Source organism: Hoplias malabaricus, chromosome 6 (assembly GCF_029633855.1).
Source record: "Hoplias malabaricus isolate fHopMal1 chromosome 6, fHopMal1.hap1, whole genome shotgun sequence".
NCBI lineage: Eukaryota > Metazoa > Chordata > Actinopteri > Characiformes > Erythrinidae > Hoplias > Hoplias malabaricus.
In genome coordinates this window covers 26,166,505-26,188,371 of record NC_089805.1, presented here as the reverse complement: position 1 = coordinate 26,188,371, position 21,867 = coordinate 26,166,505, and the positions used below count along the sequence as shown (strand labels likewise).

The following is a 21,867-nucleotide window of genomic DNA, read 5'->3' as shown; positions in this document are numbered from 1 at the left end:
GAAGCTACATTTGCATTCCTTTTAAGTGCATACTACAATCATCTCATTACTGTATTTTTATATTATTTTATTGTTGCTGTGACACAGTGTGGGACAAGGCAGCTGATCATTTGTATGTTTAATGGTACCCATTATCACTAGGATAAAAGTAGCAGGGTCAAAAAAATAAAATCAAATTTAATACACAGCAGACATGTTTTGATAGGCCTATGTATTGTACTCTCAGCAGGCCTTCAAATCAAGCACTAGAACCCAGGTCTGTTCTGCTACTGTTGTAGATACTGTAGTGTGAAATGAAGTAACAGTGTCATATCCACTGCATACTGATCTCAAATTTGCAGAATTTTTACATCTAATTTCTCCACATTCTTACAGTAAAAAGACAAGAATGTCACGCCATGTGTAGATAGGGTAGTGGTCTTCATAAATATAGTGGATTTCAACATTTCTTTCTTTTATTTTCAATTACAGAGAAGTTCTGAATTTCCACCATTTTTTAGACATTTATAGATCACACACAGATTTTATACAATATTTATATCATATGTTGTCTTTTGGTAAATTAGATCCTTGCAAGTTATGTTCAATAAAGATGTAGAGTACATTTTGTATTTTTAATTTTTATTTATTGTTAGAATATAGACGTAGGACATATTTTTCTTTTAGATTTTCAACATCTGCACTAAAAAAACAATTACTATTTCAGACAAAGTCTAGATAGCCAAACAAGCTTGTTCAAAGTGCAGATTGTATGACCAGGGTTTTATAATGTGTGAGATATGGAATGAGCAAATTGCATTCTTGTGTTTTGTTGTAGTTACTGTTCTGTTGTTCCCTTCTGAAACAACACTTCTCTTTTGACATATTTTTTGGAGCATGATTTCATATTTGAAGTGCCTTTTTCATATTTGTCATGTGTTCATATATTATATGCTATATATTATATAGTATGCTGTGTTTTCTCCGTTAATAGGCAGTGTGTGTATGTCAGCGACAGTCAACATTTGTCCATTAATGTTTTGACACAAGACAAAAATTTGGTTACTTCCAGCACTGTTGAATAGATCACACACAGAAGAATGAAACTGTTATTTGGAATATAAATATATGTTTACATTCACACACTCCCTTTACCATATATATATATATATATATATATATATATATATATATATATATATATATATATATATATATATATATACCGTATTTTCCGCACTATAAGGCGCACCTAAAAACTCAAATTATCTCAAAAGCCGACAGTGCGCCTTATAATCCAGTGCGCCTTATATATGGACCAATATTGAGCCAGGTCTCGCAACTACGGTAAGCAGCCGCCTACTTCATTTTCTTCCGCGCGCGGTGCATGCTGGATATATACCGGTATATATATTTCATTTCCATTGTTTTTTATGTAAAGACCCCAAAATGGCTCCTATTAAGAGACACGCATATGACGCAGAGTTTAAACTCAAGGCGATCAGTCACGCAGAAGAACACGGGAATAGAGGAATAACTTAGTAAAGTGAGCTTTACGTGTTTATTTTGTGTGTTGTGTGATTTTAACGTTTGAGCAACGTTGAGTTATTGATATATTGTTATCGCTTTGCACTATTTCGAGTGTTACTATATTGTGATTATTATTATTATTGAATCGAGGAAAAGTCCCCCCCCCCGATGTGGGGTATATTAACATTGCACTACATGTTTTACCTTAAACTACGCTGGGTTGTAATCTATTAATAAAGTTGAACTGACCTATCTGACTGTTTTGTTGACATTCCCTTTAGCGCAGCTCCATCTAATTGATGCATAACGTAACCCCCGGCCTCTACTGTAGCGTCTATTGTATGCGCCTTATAATCCGGTGCGCCTTATAGTGCGGAAAATACGGTATATAAAAGTGTCCGTAGGTGTGTGAGTGAATGTGTGTGTCTGTGTTGCCCTGTGAAGGACTGGCGCCCAATGATTCCAGGTAGGCTCTGGACCCACCGCAACCCTGAATTGGATAAGCAGTTACAGATAATAAATAAATGGATGAATGAATATATATATATATATATATATATATATATATACACATACACACTCCCTTTACTATATATATATATGTATATAGTAAAGGGAGTGTGTGAATGTAAACATATATTTATATTCCAAATAACAGTTTCATTCTTCAGTCCTATTCAACAGTGCTGGAAGTAACCAACTTTTTGTCTTGTGTCTTGTTTCATATATATATATGAAACCATCCTCTAAAGTGCCCTTGGGGAAGGAAAAAGATTATTCTGTAGTGTTGTTCGATGGAAGCTCAAGTTTTAATGTTAATAAATTGAGCAGAAATCTAACAACAGCAATAACACACAGCCAAGTTTTTTTTTCCAAATGAGAAAGCACTCATTTGAAAGTGCGTCTGTCAGAATGCCACTTCCTCCGTCTGTAATTAATGGGGTAATGAACTAATGATGCAGACGCTAACACATACTGATTATCTTAAAATTGAAATTGAGCGTCTCAACATCATTCATAATATTACATCCTGCATCGCTTTTAATATTTATTTTTTATGCTAAGTCTACAAGAACTTCAGCTTAAAGTGAAGGTTGTGTCTGAAAGCGCTGTCCATTGTACACTTAATGCTCACCTCATGACCATAAAGTCCTTGAATTAAATGTAGAATCATATCAACACTAATGACTAATGCTAATATATGATTAGGTTGCTTTGTCTTCAATGATATACAGAATATACAGGGTAAGTATCATCCAAACAGCTATGTTTAAGACCTACTATATACCTTTCAATGGGCCCTGCATAATTAATGATTCATTAATGCATTCATAAGGTATTATAAAACATAAAAATTCTTATAATACACGGCCTCAGTAATTATATATATGTACAAAAATTGAATGTGAAAAATCCATATTAAAAATGTATGATTATAAATTCAGGTTTACGGCTTATTAAAATCATACATTTATAGACGTACATTTGCAAAAACACTGTAATTTGAGTTGTGTTTACTCTTATAATAGTACAGCTTTTTAAAGAATAGTAGTATCAACTTCTACAATACACATCTAATTACAGGTGTACCAATGTAATTACATGAGTAAAGTACTGACAGTGATCCATGAGTAATACTACACTAGTAACAGATCTGCACCCATAAATAAATTGCAAGTAGTTACAGCATTATTATTAATGTGTAACTACACAGTATTAGAGACAATATAAAGTATAACCAAAAAGATAGATCTATCAGTTACAGGCCTAGGCTGCAAATGTGCATAGAAAAATGAAAAGTGTCATCTAATGATAACATACCATAAATCTTTGACAGCTACAAATGAAGACGCCCTTGCAGTGGGCTGGGAATGTACCACCGACCATGAGGCAGAGCTGGAATTAACGCTGCCCTCCTAGTTGCTGATACGATCCGACACAACCAGAGTTCCTGCATTTAACAGTTTATACGTGCCGCACATTCAATACACTCTGCTGTAAAGCAAACGCGGAAAAGACCAGGGGTCAGCCGAGCGTTTCAGAAGCAGCCGAAGCCAGTGGAGAAGAAGAGGGGCGCTCTAGAGAAGTGGCTGAGCTCTCAATCTCTCTCTGAGTTGGGCTGAGTCACAGAAGAGATCGATGCAGTCTGACAGCTGATGTGGCCAAGCTCCGAACCACCTCCAGACTCCTTCTGAATATTTGAGGCACCAGGGCCTTTTTTTTTTTTTACGGCTGAGAAATACAAATACTACAGGTGTTTGCTCTCCACTCGCACAAGCTCCAGACACAATGCAACGGGGAGCTCTTAAACATAAACTCAAACTGACAGATGTTTATAAAATAAAATAAAAAGTCGGTTTTGCTCCAAACGTTCAGGAATAAATCATGTCAAGATCTGATTGCACTATTTTTTTTGTCTGTATAAGTACTGCAACTCATCTGTTCTCATGCAGCATTCATATACATACACCCATCAGCCATTACAGTCAAACCACCTCCTTGTTTCTACATCCATTGTCCATTTTACCTACTACTTTACAACTATAATGCGTCTTCTGCATTTAACCCATCTGTGGCATCTGAGGCCTCACCATTGAAGAACAGGGTGAAGGGTGAAAAGGGCTTCATAAAGTATGCAGAGCAACAAACTATATTATATATACACACACACACACACACACACACACTACCACTGAATATTCTGCTGAAAAGAAAGTGTAAGCAATGTGCAGACGCTGTAAAGGCTACAATATTGATGCTGTAGATTATTGCTGTTGAGGCTTTTGTGTACTTTTCTGTTAAGTATATATTTCCTGCTTCATTTCCTGAAGCTGAAGGATGAATAAATCTGGAAATGATCTGAAATAACTGTGATCACCTCAGATAATGGCAGCTGGGTGATATATGTGCTATGAACTGTAACCAATCAAAGCGTGTCCTGAACGAATGCATTGTAGTAGTAGTGTACTTACTATGGGCTCTATTTTCATGGACACGGTGCAGGTGCAGATATAAGGCACAAGACCAGACCACAGTGCAGGCTCGTGAGGGTGTGGCAGGAAAGTAGACTCATTTTGTAACTGGGCACTAACATAGAAGTCTATCGCACTAAATACTTGATCCGTAGGTGTGGTTAGGCTTATCCAATCAGATTCTCTCATTTAATATTCACAGTAGAACAGCAGAGTCTTTCCTAACATTCCTACTTTTTTTTTAATCATTTTTGAAGAAAATACAACATTATAACAGCATTATTTAAAAAAAGACCTGGTTTGGTTCCGGAATAACATTGCTTTGGCAGATTTTAATGGTCACACTTCCTGGCTGCACTGAGACTAGTTTGGAGCTAAATCAATGTCATATGTACACGCTGGTCTGAATATTTACATACATCACTCCGTCTCATCCCAATGGCACTGGATGGTGTTCCATCACTCTGTAGTTCTAAGGCTGTATATCAAGCTAGCATTGGAACTTAGCATTGGAACGATGACCTTAGGCTCATGCACAGCTGCTTTAGAGTGTCACATTTCATTTCATGCTTTTTTATGCCCCCCTAATATATGTCGTTGTGCACACTGTAGCTGAGTTCACTAAACATTAGCAACATTAGGAAATATAGAGTAGGATAGTGATTAAAGACATGGGCTTTAATTCTGTGGAGTAGGGACTGCCTTCAAAAGATCACACAGCTATTTTATCAATCACAAACATCTGGGCCCAGTGCTTGTGAAAGTACTAGAAAGATAAAAACACAGGATAGGAGAAGAATAAGTCTCTCTCTCTCTCTCTCTCTCTGTGTGTGTGTGTGTGTGTGTGTGTGTGTGTGTGTGTGTGTCACACAAGCCCTCACACTCCACACAGATTCCTGATGAAAAAACCTTACCAATATAATTACAAGGATTACTGAAACTCGCTATAATAAACATTTTCATGGGGCGAATCTAAAGGTAAACAGAGTGGCGCTAATTTGTGCTTCAGTCATGCTTTATGGTTCATATGATTTAATGAGTGCCATGTGCATATAATTACTCTAATTGGTAACATCTTCCAGCAGGATTTAAATGTATTAACATTCGTTATACATATTCAGTGTATGCAAACTAGATACCACGCCAAATTGCTTTTCATTTTTTATTTAGGGCAATGTAACGTGCTGAAAGTTGGCACAAACACAGCCTTCATCTTTTATCTCCAACATATAATTATCTCTCCTAAACACTGCACATGATTCTGCTATGCCGTTTTCTGGGCTTCCTATAGGTTGCATTATTGACGGAAATGAAATGTCGGAGGAGGCAAACTGGAGAGAAAAGCTCATGCTCCGGGGAGGGGAAATTCTTCCAAGAAGAAGTTGAAGCCGCTGAAAGTTTATTCCCCCCTCATCCCCCGACACACACACCCACCAAAACCCACCCTCGATGCTATCTCTAAAGCCTTCTTCTCTGAAGCCTAATCTAAAAATACAAGTCTGACCTATAGTCCAGATGGCATCTTTTATAATCCTCAGCACATAATATTTTGTTGCCACTAAGCCAGAAGTGTATTGATTAACTGGTTGCTTTTTTTCAAGTGACGTTAAAGAACGGAGTCAATCCTGTACTTAACAGATTATGCAGAAACAATAATAAATAACAACAGCAAAAACAACAAAAACAAAAGAAGCCATCGTGAAACCGTGCGCTCAAACCCAAATCTGTGTTCCTGCTGCCAAATTCTGGCAGCTCCTACCCGAGAAATTATAGGCTGTTTGTGGCACTGCAGGCGAGGGATTTGAGCCTGAATACTGGCAACCTCCAGAAGACTCTCAGTGGACAGACTCTGCAAATAACTCCAGGTAGAGGAAGGGGTGGAATCAAATACGGCTAATCTAGCAGCGGTGCTGCAAAGCAATATATGAGATGGCCCATCGTCCGGGACTTAATTAATTGTCTTAGAGCTCGGAGTCGTCTGGCTTCCATGAACGAGAACAAAAGACAAAGGGATGAGATGAAGAGTGGGAGAGCGTGAGAGAGTGGGAGGAAGAGAGAGAAACAGGGAGAGCGAGCATCAGTTGTCTCCGATATTGAATATTACGCATTACGCCCCAGGAATTTCTAATGAACTCCGTCCAATTTCATTTCATTTGAGGCCGATTTGATTCCACCATCTCTTTGTGTGTGATTATCGATTGTCCGTAGAAAGGTGGGGGTAAACAGCAGGTAATTAGTATTCGCAGACACTTCTGCTGGATTACTCTCAATACTGCTTTTATTAGTCAGAGCAGTGAGAGGGGCGGGAGGAGGGGGGGGGGGGGGGGGGGGCAGTGGTGTGTGTGTGTGTGCGCGCGCGTGTGTGTGTGTAGGGTGGGTGTCTTCACACGCTGAGCTGAATAAGGAACAGACGCACGTCTCGGGCCAGACTGCTTTCATGTTCCCTCGCATTCAGAAATGATTACGGCAAATGGAGGCAGGCACGAGCGGAGATTGGATGACGTTGACCTTTTTTGGTGGCTTGGGGTGAAAGAAAGTGGACAGAGTGTCCTCAGCTGAGTGTCCATTAGCTAGCCAAAAAAAAAAAAAAAAAAAGTGAGTGACGTGTCGAGTCGAGGGGTGTTGCCCTGCATTGTGTGGGATTAGGATGTGCTCTGGGCTCGTAGCCGTGGCAGAAGGATGAGCACAGTGGGGTCCAGGGCAGTGCGCTAGTCTGTTTACTCACGCTAATAACCGCCTTCTTCATTCCCACAAACACTGATTACCGCAGCCACAGTGGGAAGCCTGCAGAGCGTGCACATCCTGCCTTCACCACATTAATTCACTATTATGAAACTCGAGACGGCATTGGCACATTAGTAATGTCACTCCAAGGCGCTTCCAGAGACAGCTAATGGTAATTGGCTCGCCAGAAGGTACTGAGTTTCTGTTGTTTCCCATTACGACATCTCCCGTCCCTCATTTGGGATCAAGAGACCAAAAAAAAAGTCCCTTCTGAGCTTCAGCAATGGCAGTGGCTCCCAACCCTGGACACAGGGCCTGTCATACAAGGCAAAGGAAAAAGAAAAGTAGTATAGAAGTAGACACCCTCAAAGATTTATAAATAGCTTAATATATGTTTTTTCTATTATGTTACAAAGAACTTAAATAATATTAAAGGCAGCATACCCCACACACACACACACACACACAGGCCATTTGGATGTGCTTGCCATCTTTTAAGGTGGACAATAAGGTGGACTGTCATTTGTTTGTAAATTTTAATTACAACAGAAACTCATTTGTAACTTGTACATTTGGCAATACTTTTGGTATGTGTTTACTTTCATGTTTTCAGTGCTCTACCAAATTTGATGTCAAAGTAAAGTAATGTAACTGTAACAGCAAAAATAAGTCAATATTACCTGCCTATGGAGTAGAAATAGAGCACCATCCTCATCTCTTTTCGTTCTTTTCAACAAGCATAGGTCTTTCCACTGTTTAAATGCCTCCAGATGCCATTTGCCATTTGCCAATTTGGGTGGAGAACATTTTCACTCCATTTACCAAGTTAGGGCTGTGTAAAAGTATTGGAGCTTTTTCCACTGTGCCACAGACAATCGAATGTTAAGAAATCTTCCTCAACATTGCCTTAAATACTCAGCTTTAACACATACATTGAAAGGGCACCGTCGGGGTTGCTAAATAGTGAACAGCTATTAAAACAATGCAGGGTCCAACAGAGAATCAGCATTATTGAGAGACCTTCAGAGAAACCAACACAAAACTCCCTGTGTCTGCATGGGTTTCCTCCCAGATGTCGGTAGGTGGACAGGCTGGGGGTATGATATTGTCCAGAGACGTGCGTGACCGGGTGATCCAGTGATACTCTGCAGTGGAATGGAACCCTGTCCAGTGAGTGTTCCTGCCTTGTGCCCTATAATTCCTGGTAGGCTCCAGATTCACTGTGACCAGGATGAGAATGAAGTGGCTACAGACGAATGAATGAATGAATGAATGAATGAGTGACAATTGAGGTGAATCTATTGATATCAGATCAGACAGAGGGGAGATATGTAATATTAGCCTGACCTTTCCTATAAAGATAACCTGAAGCAGTCCATGCAAGTGCAGGGTATAATTCCAGGACTAAGGCTGGGAACCACTGAGCTAAGAAGATTCAAATATTTCCCACAGGGTAATGAGGCACTTCCGAGTCATGCTGGTGAGTGACCTGATCTCTTTGTACATTTGTAGGAATGTGCTGTGCTCCCGGTGTCAGTGTGAGGCTGTTAACTCAGGTGTGTAAAAATGGGAGGGGGTGAAATGGATGAAGGTAACAAAGTATTGGCAAGGTGAGCTTTCATTTCTGAGTAAGCGTTAAAGCTGATCTGCTGTTAGTAAGGGCGGCATGCTGCTGTTCTGGACCGCTTGCTACAAATGTCACCTCGTGGAGCTGCCTGGCACTTTGCTGCTTTCCCAGCAAACCCTGACAGAGACACGCCACGCCATGCTTCACAGACTCGTCACACAGTCACCCACACCATGGCCAGCCTCTATCATTCCAAAGGGGAATGACTCAGATATCTCTACTGCTGCTGGACAGTAACACCTCTGTGCAGCCAACCTGCTCCATGCAAAGCCAACATCAAATCACTGTGGTATAGCAGACTCATAACTCTACAAAAGAACGGAAAATGGCTAGATTTCCAGAGGTTGACCAAATCATCAGCCACTCAAACATTTGAATACAAGTGCTATATACAATATTTTAAATGTTAAAAGAGTCCCAATCAGCTGATTTCTATGTAAAGTGGAATAAAGACATCCTGAAACCTCTGTGTGTGTTGTACACTGCCCCTAATTTTTAGCCAGTCTGGCCTCACATTCATATTAGTCCCACTTTATGGAAACACTGGCCCTCCTCATATTTTGTTGTGCCATCCCTAAGAGCCAAGACTGTGACTGACCACACCGTTAGTATGCAACATTCAGGACAAACTCACCGGCAAAATATTCCTCCACCCACAGCTGTGGTGGATGGTGAGGTGGTTGGCAAACATCTGTGGTAAATAGAGTGAGGTGAATTAATTATCACACAGAAACCTGATATGATTCCTGCAGTTGTGTTTTAGCTTACTTTATTCATGTTAGCTGTCTAGCATTATATTTATATTTATATTAGCCATTTAGTGAATGAGCTAATGTTAGCGTGTTGGCATGATATATTATTGAAATATTATACTGAACTAATATTAAAAATACGGTGTTTAATCTGTTATGAAAGCTGATTGATTATGAAAGCTTAGTGTGAATCTGCTTTGGAGTGGTTCATCTTCAGATATCTTCTTTAGAGCTATTCCTATGAGAAAGGTTTAGAAAATATTGAGAAAAATATTTCTGAAGAACAACAATTTATCTTTTAAAATCACATCTAAGGAGAATTCATTTTCTTAAGACACTTTTGGGAAACCAATCCCTGAGCTAACGAAGGATGATAGAAGTTAATGTTTTTTTTAAGACTGGAGGTAGGAGCAGTAGAAAGGACTGAATAATTTTGTTGTTGTTGGACAAAGTATACTTTACAAAGTACAAATTATATTATGTGGTTCCCCAGTGTAATATGTGAGGGACTGATATTTGTCCATATATAAAACTGACATAGACACCGCAGCAAGTAGTGTCACTGTCACACAGCTCCAGGGTCCTGGGGCTGGGGTTGTGGGTTCATGTCCTGCTCCAGGTGACTGTCTGTGAGACATCTGGTGTGTTCTCCCCGTGACCGGTATCATCCCATAGTCCACCCCAAAAAATAAAAAAAATAAATAAAACATTGGTAGGTGGATTGGCGACTCAAAAGTGTGAGTGTGTGTCACCCTGTGAAGGATTGGTGCCCCCTCCAGGGTGTGTTCCTGCCTTGCACCCAGTGATTCCGGGTAGACCCACCGTATTCAGGCGACCCTGAACTGGACAAGCGGTTACAGATAATGAATAAGTGAATGAATATATACTGCAGGAAAATTAAACTAATGCATGTGTGACAATATCCTACACAGGTAATTTTGTACCATTGTTGTTGATGTATCATGAAATATAAACAGCAGCTGGTATTTATAAAATATGTAAAAAACAAAACCCAAACTTGTTTCATACAGCAGCAGTGCCAAACTGGAATCTATGCCCAATATTTAGTTTGGATTTCACCTCTGACTCTGGCTCCTCCATCCAGGTGTCCCGCTTTCCACTGTGAGATATTCTACTGTTCCCTGCTAGTTTTTAGGCCAGATGCTTAGCGAATGTTACCTTCTGCAAGTCACTAAAGTGAACAGAGTGTCCTCCGGGCAAACTCCTACGCACAGAAACAACTCTTTAGGGTCGCGGGAGCTGGCCTCACAGAGGAAGGGCAGCTTGGGTAATGTCGCTGAGAAACTGGCTACAGTACATTTTGCAGAAAAGGTGGAGAGTCTACGTTTCTTTGTGCGGCTAATGCATTATTTAAGCATCTCTTAATGGCACTTAGGAGAGGGAGACATCGAATAAACTTCAGAAGCAAGAGCACCTAATTAAAACAAGCCTTTTTATTTATGCACGTCTTCCGCAGCTCTTCGGGCTCGTCCAGGTGGACAGGACGTGACCCGTTGGTGCTCTGATGGATGGCCAGCCCTCAGGCTCAGCTGTCTCCCATTGACGCCGGACGGCCGTATCGATTACACCTGCTGCCAGTCTTCCCCGCAGCTGCCAATAGCCCTATCAGGCCTTCAACAAGCAAGGGCCCTGCGCCAGAATAGAGACATAAACGCAGCAAGCTAAACAAGTTAAGATCTCCAGTATATCCTCTAAACTCTAAGTGTCTGTATGCTCTTCAATCTCCTAACTACACAACTAACATCACAGTTGGTAAACTGCCTTTAGATAAGTTGGACCAATCAGAAGACACCAGACTCATGTGGGGTGACATCAGAGCTATGGCTAACTAGCAGGAAAAGTCAGCATTCAACTGGATCAAGACAATGGGCCTGTGCCTTCATTGATTGATGAATGAATGAATGAATGAATGAATGAATGAATGAATGAAAGAAAATAAGGGTGGCACGGTTGTGTCGCTGCCACACTGCTCCATGTTCCTGGAAGTGTGGTCTCAATACTGGCCTTGTGTCAGTGCAAAGAGATGGTGATGGAATTCCTCCATAATGCCACAGTGAAACTGGCCACATGTGTGTGAGTAAGAGACTGAATGAGTGTCTGAAACCCTGTGATGGACAGGTGCCCAGTTCAGGGTGTGTTCCTGCCTTGTGCCCAAAGATTTAATGTAGGGTGTGGACACAATGAGACCATGATTAGGATGAAGCTTGCACAGAAAATAAAGAAGAAGAAGAAGAAAAAACAAATAACCCACGAAGAAATAACAGCACGAAGAAAACGCATACCAAAATTATAAATAGTGCAAAATTGTGCAAATAGTGCTAAATAGTGCAAAATGAAGTCCTTATTAGCGGGTGTCCTCAAACTTTTGCCAGATCCTCCACCATCAGACCCCCTGAGTAAACCCACATGTCTCTCATCTGAAGCCAAACCTCCGGCACACGCAGCTACTACCTTTTCACTTAAATATGCAGCTCTCTCCTGGAGATTAAAGTCATCAGTGGCTCGATGGGGCTTTTAGGCGCTTTTAAAAAGAGAGGGGAGATAAGCCGCTAAAGTGACCAGGCGATAAGGCGCTAGTCGCTGAGCTGGGGGAAGACGAAACCTCTTCTCTTTATTTTCTCCTCCAGGTTCCACTCTCTAAAGGTACAGGATAATTACTCATGACTGTTTTGTCCCTGGCCTCTTCTGAAGTCCAATCCCAGCGTAGCGGTCAGCAGGATACCTGCTATCAGGCGAGGAGGAACAATTGGATGTTGCAAAACTGTAGCTTTCACACAATCAATGGTTTGTCCCAAATATGCAAATGTGACAATGTTAGCTCAGGTATATTATTTAAAAAAGAAAAGAAAAAGCACACACACACATGCACATATCAAGGCACAGTGCTCAGATGTAGCTGTAATTAATTCTGCAAAAACGAAAGAAGCCTTACCTTACAATCTAAAACCACAGCATGCGAATAGCTGTGTAATTATACTCTGAAAGTTAGACAATTACAGCCATGCACTCTCCTTGCACCAACACAGCTGCATAAATGTATGCAAATAAGCTCCAAGCCTGTAATCGGTTACCTGTTTCAAAATGGCAGCCGCGCAGTTTGCGCCTCACGTCAGTTATCCCCACGTTAAGAATGACAAAAAGGTCAGATTTGAAAGAACAGATACAACAAGAATACAAAAAAGACAAAAATGATTTCTATAATGTACCTCACACTTGAAAAACAAAGTAGTGTTTTGTTTAGAAGCACTGGGGTGGCAAAGAATTTTGGTGTCACGTTGTTCTTTGGAAATAGTACGATGGGAGATAACCACCTCTTGTTCATTTCCTGCTAAAGGAAAAAAAGGTACGGTGGGGGTACATTATTGTCACTGATTGTACAGAAGTGTTTTTTTTTAAGTCCAGTTGTGTTCCCTAAAGGTACATTAACTTTTATTCTCCATAAGCAAAAGGAGAGGTGATTTTTTTATAATCTCCCATTATAGGACCATGTGAAATACAACAACATATTAACGTAATAAGCCCCGGACATGAAAGGGGGTGTATTAAATTAACAATTTTTAAAAATTATAATTAGAATATATTAAAGGTAAAATTATGTTCCCTAACTAAAGATATAGAATATGTACTCCTGAGGGCACCACTATAGTGACAGCAAAAGGTACCATTAGGGACAGTTTTTCTGACAGTGTACATGTGCTTTAGGTGTCCATCTGAAGGTTAGAAATAAGCCAGACTGTGTCTCCAGAATACGCTCTGCTGCAGGCCTGGGCTAACAGTGTGGAAAATTAGCACAGTCAAGCCTTAAACAAGGAGTTAAGTATTCTTTCTGATGCCCCTTATATTCAATGATGTGTGAACACTTGTGAGGATTTGATATAATTGTCTTAGAGGTATTGGATGGTGCTACTGAGATTAATAACCTACCGGCATGTTGACCTCAGGCTTGGGTCCCATTTGAGCCCACAGAGCCCTCTTAAAAATAGAGGTTTGTTGAGCAATGTCATAGAAGAACCACTTTTGGTTCCATGTTTGCTAATAACATTTAAATGGGTAAAGAACCTTAAGGCTGAGTGAAGGTTTTTAAAAGTTTCTTGTAGTTATAGCAACATTTGATTATTTAATTAATGGAATTTCAAATCAAATTACCTTTTCAATTACATTTTGATATACAACAAGATTTGTAAATATTATAAATAACAAATACGCTAAAAAAAATGTCCTTTTCTCCTTTCAAGTAAATCTTATGAATAAAACAAGATTTGGAAAAATAAATGCAGATGTAAATAAAGTCCCTGTTGACTTATAGTTGCAGTTGACTGAGTGCTTTACATAACCAGCAATCTGATTGGTTCTTATTGCTGAAGGGCTGGACTTAATCCGTTAACAGCAAACTGATTGGCCCTTTATGCTGAAGGAATCCATGTTCAGCGTTATGAAAATTTTAACCTGTAATCGCTCCCTTATTTTTAAAGTTTCTGGTTTTAACTTTCACAACACTCGTCCTGAAAGAGTGCAAAAGAACTTTTATCACATCCCTTGGGCTATTTTTAATTAAACAAGGAGAACAGCCCCAGAACAGCGGAGTCACAAAGCTCATCATAATACACAGACCTGATTGGCTGAGCAGCCTCACGTGTGATACGTAGAAAAACATGTGATTATTCTGATTATTTCCTGGAGCACTAAACCTGAACCGTAATGACTCGAAGAGTCACACCACTTAAAACTTACACTCTGTTAAAAATTAAACAGCACTTAATAGTTTATCAGTTACAGGGCCATGTTCGGATAGGACAGCATCTGGGTCCAGACTTGGACCGTGGGCCACCTATTTGTGACCCCTGTTCTACGGTATTTTGTAGAACCTTTGTTATTAACAGTGTGGGTTCACGTCAAACAGCTCAGCTTATTAACTTTAACGGGTGATTCTTCAAACTTCTAGGCTTATCGTTACTAGCCTGTGCTTGTTCCACACTGTACAACATTTTATCACAGAATTACAAGAGAGACCACTTGATTTGACTTGCCTAAATGAGTTTTCACCATCAGGGGGCTGTTACCGTGGCAACTCAGTTAACTGTCACTGGGCAGAGGCCTGCTCTACTGTGGTCCGCATGCTAAGCTGTAGAAGAGCCCAGAGACAACCCAAGCTTAGCCTAAAGAAGCCCTCTCTTCTCGGTACAGTGTCCGGCGGCTGGTGCCTATCAGCAGGCAAATCAGCTTAGTCGTTGACCCCTGTACCCTCTGCTGCTCATTAGGCCCTACGCTGACAGTGATGGAGTGGTGGGTTTCCTCCTGTAGCTCGAGCTGAGTGTGTGTGTGTGTGTAGGTCATAAGTAGTAGGTGAGGAAATTAGGCCTACTCTCTCGCTTCCCGCACAAGAACTGGGGTGGGACCTAGAGGAGGGCTGTTTGTATGTTTAGTGGGAAGCTGCCCTCCTACCTGTGCAGCTGTAGGGTCACAGAGATGAGAAAGTGATCAAGGGTTGGACTCGTGTGCAACTTCTCTCAGCAACATCATCAGAGTCAATGCCAAGTGAAGGTTAGAGGGGTGTAAAGCTTCTAGCATGTAATTCTGGGGCAGTGGAAATGTGTTCTCTAAAGTGATGGAGCTCCACTTAGTATCTTTATAGTGAGCTGGAGGGGTATGGTCTAGAACTGATCATCCAGCATCAATACCTGACATCATTAACGTTCCTGTGGTTGAATGTTCCACATACTACATAAGAAATGTACTATTTCTGTCCCCGATTAGAGAAGAAATGTGTGTGTGTGTATGTGTGTGTGTGTGTTGGGAAGCTAAAATCCTCCCACTCCTAGCGCAGTAAGAAGGCAGGGTAACGGAGGTGAAAAAGAGAGTGAGGGTTAGGCTAGTGCACTGCTTCTCCAAGCACTCAAGGCTTTATGGGTACAGTGTGCTGAGTGCTCCAGAATGAGAGGGGATCAACCGCGGCTTTCCGGCGCTTTCTGAAATAGTGGGGGTCACAGGAAGTAGTGTGGCTGAACAAGACAATTCAGCAGCTCGCCACTCATGAATTTAAGGGTTCAGCCAAGCAAGCACTATGTGGAATTAACCTTTAGTAGGTGGCAGTTTATAGTCAGGTGGGTTGCTATCTTCATAGCTTACTGAAACAGACAAAGTCATTCAGTCCAAAGTGCAGATTCCAATCTATTAATTGATCCGATATTTGTGTTTGTGAGAATCAGAAGAGATTTGATCATTGGAATTTTAGGAAAAAATGTTGTGCACGCGGTAAACTTTTGTGGACCCATTAAATTAAAGTGCTAGGTATACTAACAATAAAAGCTTAAAAGTAAATAATATAATAAATACAATTTGACATTTTCAGACTCAAAACAAAGGTACAGGGTAGGTAGATAAAATTATTGTGGTTTGTTGGTGGTTTTTTTTTTCTTTTTTTAAACATATTTTGTCATATTGAAATACCAGGGGGCGGCACGGTGGCGCAGCAGGTAGTGTCGCAGTCACACAGCTCCAGGGGCCTGAAGGTTGTGGGTTCGATTCCCGCACCGGGTGACTGTCTGTGAGGAATTGGTGTGTTCTCCCCGTGTCTGCGTGGGTTTCCTCCGGGTGCTCCGGTTTCCTCCCACAGTCCAAAAACACACATTGGTAGGTGGATTGCCAACACAAAAGTGTCCGAGTGTGTGAGTGAATGTGTGTGTGTGGCTGTGTTGCTCTGTGAAGGACTGGTGCCCCCTCCAGGGTGTATTCCTGCCTTGCGCCCAAAGATTCCAGGTGGGCTCTGGACCCACCGCGGCCCTGAACTGGATAAGCGGTTACAGATAATGAATGAATGAATGAAATACCAGGAAATATGTTCGTAACAATGTAATTAACTTGATACTAATGTATAACAATATTAAAGAGTTAAAAATAAATATATATTTTAAGCGCATCATTATTCACTTCAAATATTCTTACCCCAAGACCACATCAAACATGTATATTTACTGTTGTAATTATATGCTTGTCCTATTATAAAATGTGCATTTGTACATAACAATAAAGAACAATTTGCCATACTAATGCCTGACTACTATATAAAGGTTAGTAGTGAAAAAGTTGTCATTTATGAAGTTATAGCCCAAAACTATAGTAAATATATCTTGAACGCAGCTTTGTTTAACAAAGCCCTCAGTAGATTGCTAAGGAGATTCACAGTAAAGCTGCAATAAACCAAGCTCAATAAATGCTGGAGGTGTCCTAGTGTGTAAAATACCATCCGAGGAAAATTCTCACCGAAGCTCATCAGGCTTATGTATCCTGGTGGTAGTGATGAGAAATATAATACAGCAGGAATCTACACCATGGCATTTACAGCTGAATCCCTTCACTGTAATGATGTGAATATGGCTTTGGAAATCATCTTCTTGAGTAGAGTATTTGTGGCAGCCTGACGTCTCTCCAGCAGGGAGATCATTAAGATATCAGTCACTTTGTGTGTGTGTGTGTGTGAGTGAGAGAGAGAAAGAGAGTGTTAAAACACAACAAATTAAAGAGTACAATGGTGCAATCTTAATGTAGATTACAAAACTCAATCACATCAAGAATTCCTGATATCAGATCAGAAGAGAATTCAGGGCTTAAAGTGCCTACAGCTTCCCACTCACAGTCTATTCAATGCATTATTAGCATCATTAGCATTTTTGGGTGTGGAAAATTAGTCCATATAAACCATGCAGTGCGCTGATGATAAATGACATCCACCCAACTGTTCAACAGAGTCGGAAGCAGAATAGGGGCAGAGTCAGTGTTCTGTGTCAATGAGGAATCTGAATTTAGGAAGAAAAGACACTGTTTTCTCTGTGTCCTAGAAAGGGATGTTTCTCAGTTGTAAAAAAAAACAAAAATCAAAACAAATTCTGACTGTGTTTGAATGAATTAAATCGCACGTATAGGTGAGTATAAAATCTCACCTGACAAAACCAATTAGTGTTGCCTGCACAGCCAACGTTGTTGTTTTTTTTTCCTTCTTTTTTTTTTTTTTTTTGACTGAGACCTCACCAGACGAGGTGTTGAAAACCTGCTTAGTCCCACAGTGAGCCAATTATTTTCAGTTTTGCAAATCCGCCTCGCTCTCTCTCAGCAGTAAAGCGCATTGGGACTAGAATCACAGGGCTGGTACTTGGTGCCAGTACAGACGCATTCAGAGGATCCAACTGCCCCCCACCTCCCATTTTCTTTCTGCCTTTCTGTCCTCCTCCTCCTCCTCCTCCACTTCTTCATCATCATCATCATCATCATCATCCTCCCTTTCTGAATAAACCCACCCATCAGTGTGCCTCCATTAACTCTACTTCTAAAAATAACCCGACGTGTAATGTTAACACCAAGGCCCGATGCAATGGATCTGATTACAGCACACAGTTACAAAAACACAGGCATGAAGCAAGAAAGACAGGGCTTCTGGAGAGGCTTTGGGAGTAGATGGCAGTGTGGGGAATCTTTCCTGGAATATGTGGGAAGTGTGGCTAATTTCATTCTCTTCCAGGGGCGGGTGTGAACACGGGAGAAGTGTGCATGCGAGAGAGTGTGTGTGTGTCACCCACTCGCTTTACTGTAGCAGACGGACTGAGCAGAGCTTCGAATGAGACTCTATTCAAGTCTCCCCAGGCCATTTCCCCAGCAGGGGAGAAGGGCCAATACTAAGTTTTGTCTTCGCCTCTATCATTAAACTAGTGTTGGGGGAAAGAAAAAAAAAAATAGCGAGTGAAAAGAGTGACTCTTTGAGAGCAGGTGAATAAAGGAAAGCTAATTCCCCTTATCTAAACCTCCAACAGGGATTTTAATTGGCCATTCAACTATTCAATTATGGCGGATTTGAATAGCCCTTATTGCTAATATTTGACCTTCCATTATAATGACAGGTATGAAATCCATTATCGGAAACCAATCCTGTTATACCCGAACGACTGAGGAACGACACCTACCACTGAGCCCGGAGTCAGGAGTCACTATAGAAACAGTGCATGGGTGAAAAAAAGTTCATTTGCAGAACTTAAACGACCATTTTTTCCGTCCACAGCATCCACGTTTAATGCTCATCTCCTCGCAACAACTAAGAACAGATCGCGACGAAGCACTCCCCTGCTCGCCACTCTGAGGCGTGATCATTGAACTTCATGCTACATTTAACACATCCCACATCTATCATGCATTAGATTATATGCGCTTTCTCAAATACAGGCTTCAGATCATGTCTGGTAGAAAGTACAGTCTCGGATGTTAGCATGTCTAAGCGCTAGGGTGTCATTTGAGGCCCAGTTAAATTAATGAGATCCTCCTATTTTCCCAGTTTTCCTATTTTCTTCTTCCTGTGCTCTTCCGCAGGGCTTTGAACAGCATCTAATTTGGGATTCAAAACAGTCCTGTGCAACTTCAAAACAGATCAACAACATCACATCCTCGGGTTATTGTGTAAATCAGGATTAATATTTGCACATTTTAACACTTTATTTGAAGGCTACTTAGTTAGAGATGCTATAACACACTAATAAGCAGAGAATAGTCAATCAATAAAGCTTTAACTGTGTAGTTACTAACAGGATATGCCATAAATCAGAGAGTGACATAGCATTTTCCATGAGGCAAGTGATATAGTGCTGATATCTAGGAAGACAAGTGCCATTTATAACAATGTTATGAAGCATCGGAAATCAAACAGAGGCAAAGGTCTATATATTTATTTTCACTTGATCCTAAAACACAAATGTATTTTTTTTATTGAAGTTTGTTGTGTGTTCCACACATTTTTTTCAGAAGCAAGGTGACACATTTATGTCCACCCATGTCCAAAAGTAGTTCAACACTAAGTGTGTATAATCACCACAGAGAAGCAAAGATGACAGAATAAGATTATTAATGCCAAGTGTCACCTAAAGGGGTATAAAGTACCCCAGGTTTGGGCTATTGAGCCATGGAACAGCATTCCCTGGGTGATGGAGTGCCTCAGGATTGGGCTTTGGAACAGTGGAACTGCATTCTCTGGCGTGATGGAGCACCTTCCAGGACCTATCAGATTAGTGGGAGTGGTGTTTGTGGTCCATAAATAATCCCCCAATGCCATTACCTGATCTCACCATTTCATAACAGTGTTGTAACAAGGACAAAAGTCCCTCACTACTAGGAATTCTGTCAACACATTGTCATTTACATCATGAAATGCTTCCAAATGTCTTGGCAGAATGTTTATAAATATACAATTATTTCTTGGTTGTGTTTATTCATTCATTCATTCATTATCTGTAACTACTTATCCAATTCAGGGTCGTGGTGGGTCCAGAGCCTACCTGGAATCATTGGGCGCAAGGCAGGAATACACCCTGGAGGGGGCGCCAGTCCTTCACAGGGTAACACAGACACACACACATTCACTCACTCACAGACACTTTCGAGTCGCCAATCCACCTGCAACGTGTGTTTTTGGACTGTGGGAGGAAACCGGAGCACCCGGAGGAAACCCACGCGGACACGGGGAGAACACACCAATCCTCACAGACAGTCACCCTGTGAACTAGGGTGTGACAGTCACCATCTGTGAACCCACAACCTTCAGGCCCCTGGAGCTGTGTGACTGCGACACTACCTGCTGCGCCACCGTGCCGCCCTGGTTGTGTTTACGTATGTGTAATAAAGACCTGGTGTGGAAAGTTTTTAAATAAAGCACTATAGAATATTTGAAACCATTCACTTCCTTGCCATTGAGTTGACTGCTAAAATTTGTTGCCTGTGTTTCTACAACGAAGGACTGGTGCACCCTCCAGGTTGTGTTCCTGCCTTGTCCCCAGTGATTCCGGGTAGGCTCAGAACCCACCACGACACTGAACTGGATAAGTGCTTACAGACAGTGAATGAAAGAATGAATGTTTCTACACCTGGGCCATCTCCGAGTACAATGCTGCACAAATGTATAATGCATGATGACAGTTAAATAGTCCCAGGCTAGTAATATATACACATATTCGCTCCTCTATCAGATCAGAGAAGGAAATGCTGGAGAATATTGCAGTCCTGCATTAGTGACATATTAGGATTCCTAAAAGCAATTTTACCTTCTTGTTCTACATGCTGTGGAGGTATGAGGAGATGCGCTAAATGATGTGCCTTATTGGAAAAAACGCAATTCCAAAAAACACTGGGACATTGTGTGAAAAATAGAAAGCAATGATTAGTACGTTTTCTTTAATTAAATATCACAACATCTGATGTTTGGAACAACCTCGCAAACATGGTCCAAAAAAAGTTGGCCATCAGGTTCCATCACTGTTCCTTTAATCAGCACTTCATAATCTTTTGGAGACTGAGGACACTAATGGATCCAGGTTTGGTAGCTGATGTTTTGCCATTATTCTGTTACACAAGTCTTCAGCTGTGCAGTTGTACTGGGCTTTCATCATGTTCTGGTCCCTGACCTTTATACACAGTGATTCTTCATATTCTCCAAATCTTTTAATGGTATTATAAGCTACTGATGGTGAAAGGCCTAAACCTGTACAACTACTCATTGCTCTTGAACTGTGGGCTATTCATTCCTTTATATATTTTTTGGCCAAGGTTGCAGTATTCCACCTGCATTTTTCCCCCAAAGGGTAATTCCAGGGTTCTTTTGAGATGGTGGTTGGATTTAAAATCATATGATCTACATAGAAACATTTGCGTAGTGAAACTGTTCATCAGATTGATAAAGAATGCATATATATGGTTTTAGCACAGTTTGTAAAATACGTCTATATAGCAACAAAAACCTTCTTTTGACAATGACGTGGTGGTGATATGTTAGTTTGTGTTGCACTGATATGAGTGGATCAGACACAGCAAAGGCTGCTTGAGTTTTAAAAACCCTCACTGTCACAGCTGAACTGAGAATAGTCCACCAACCAAAAATATCTAGCCTACCGTGTCCTGTGTCCAATGATGGGGGACTAGAGGACGGCAAACTGTGCAGCAACAGATGTGTGTCTAACAGAGTGGACAATGAGTGGACACAGTCTTTAAAAATGAAAAATAAAAAAAGCAAGCAGCACTGTTGTGTCTGATCCACTTGTACCAGCACAACACACACTAACACATTACCACCACATCAGTGTCAGTGCAGTGCTTATAATGATCCACCACCCAATGATTCCTTATACAATTATACTCATTTTTTATACTACTCTTCCAAAGTTTGTAACATGTAACATTCAGAACGACTGTCAATATTAGGGTCTCTAAAAAGCATTTATTTAGTCAAGCGTTTGGT

The 21,867-nt window shown here is 40.8% G+C and overlaps 1 protein-coding gene across 1 annotated transcript in view; it reads right to left on the bottom strand.

Moving 5' to 3' along the window:
• hs3st4 (heparan sulfate (glucosamine) 3-O-sulfotransferase 4) overlaps positions 1-21,867 on the bottom strand; it is a 152,575-nt gene that overhangs the window by 84,089 nt on the left and 46,619 nt on the right. The window lies entirely within an intron of this gene.